At 27.2% G+C, this 1,578-nt stretch overlaps 1 long non-coding RNA gene across 1 annotated transcript; it reads left to right on the plus strand.

The window, feature by feature from the left end:
• Window positions 1–701: 701 nt before the first annotated feature.
• On the plus strand, window positions 702–1,117 carry LOC107653118 (uncharacterized). Its single transcript, XR_001630186.1, has 3 exons — window positions 702–755; window positions 879–944; window positions 1,048–1,117. It is a non-coding gene; the product is annotated as an uncharacterized LOC107653118 (long non-coding RNA).
• The last annotated feature ends 461 nt before the right edge of the window (window positions 1,118–1,578 follow it).

Consider the following 1,578-nt stretch of genomic DNA (forward strand, 5'->3'; position numbering starts at 1 on the left):
TTTTCATTCACTTAGAGCTGTGTTACACACTGCATGAAAGGTAATTTTCAAAAATCCATAATAGGGGCACTTTAATAATGAACGATCAGGTTGGGGCAAGTTGTCTCAGTGATACTGTGGTACAAATTCAATAGTTTTTTTTAATTCATTCATATTTTTTTATTATTATTTTAATTTCATATTATGTTACATTGTTTTGTAACATTTTACATATTTTGTGCCTTTTTACTTTATGTAGTTTTTTTTTATTAAAAATGATTTAATGTTGCTACTTTATTATGTTTTCATAATTATTTTACTCATTAAATCTTTTAAAATAATTATTTTTATATTATCCTACATATAACACATTTTATATAAATATTGTTTTATATTTTATTAAATAATGATTTAACCTTATTTAAAAAAAAATTTGTTTTACTCAAATCTTTTAAAATAAATATTTTTATATTATACTAAGTTCTACATTGTAACACATTTTAAATACAGATATGGTGTGCCTTTTCAAATAAACAGCAGATTCTTATAGTGACAACTTTTGGTTTTTCGGCACAGTTTTCAATGTAGTTTTTCAGATGGAACTGATATCAGTCCAAACACGTAACAGACTGTCAGTGATCCAGCACAGATCTAATCTGCTGATGTCTGGAGGAGAATTTGTGGTTTAATATCTCTCAATTAAAGTCTTTCTCACACCACAGGACATTGTGATCACAGAGCTGATGAAGAAACTGGATATTCTGGGGGATAACGCCGTAAGTGTATGTTGATTTCATATGTAAACGTGTGTGTTTACACATGCCTGGGTGTGTTTGGTACACATGCATACTATATCTCTGTCACTGATGTCTCATCTTTTCATTGGATGACACGAACAGAATCTGACCAACGAAGAGCAAGTTGTGGTTATTCATGCCAGAACAGTATTAACATTAGCCGAGAAGGTATTTTTAAAAATAAAAAAAAAATTTAAAAAGTATTATTATTATTTCATGCTGTTTTAATGACTGTTTCATGTTTCTGTATTTTGACGTCTCTTGTGTCCAGTGGTTAGAGCAAATTGAAGTCACCAAATCAGCATTACAGCAGAAAATGTTGGACATCGAAAGTGAAAAGGTAAATGTATTTAAATGCATTACACACTTTAATTTCCATAAGTTCTTCTTACTTATTTTACCCCAAAATTTAGAAATAATTTAGAAATAAATTATAATTTAAATTTTATTAGTAAGAAAATTAAGCATATTATGTGTAATGTTTATAAAATTCCAAACATTTTACTGTTGATTTTTTCATGATTCTTATTAGATTCTCATTACATATATAAATACTTTACAATTTTTATTTTATTTTATTTCTTACAATAAGGTAATGGTAATTTGGACAGTTTGGTATATAATTAATATCATGAATAACTATATATATATACTGTCGCTGAAATGATGGGCTATCCTCCTGGAGTTAGGATATTAGGATATTAAGTAAAGATCATGTTTCATGAAGAGATTTTGTACATTTCCTACCGTAAATATATCAAAACGTAATTTTTGATTAGTAATATGCATTGCTAAAAACTTC

The sequence above is a fragment of the Sinocyclocheilus anshuiensis genome, unplaced genomic scaffold, assembly GCF_001515605.1.
Source record: "Sinocyclocheilus anshuiensis isolate Anshui unplaced genomic scaffold, SAMN03320099.WGS_v1.1 scaffold1328, whole genome shotgun sequence".
In the NCBI taxonomy this organism is placed as follows: domain Eukaryota; kingdom Metazoa; phylum Chordata; class Actinopteri; order Cypriniformes; family Cyprinidae; genus Sinocyclocheilus; species Sinocyclocheilus anshuiensis.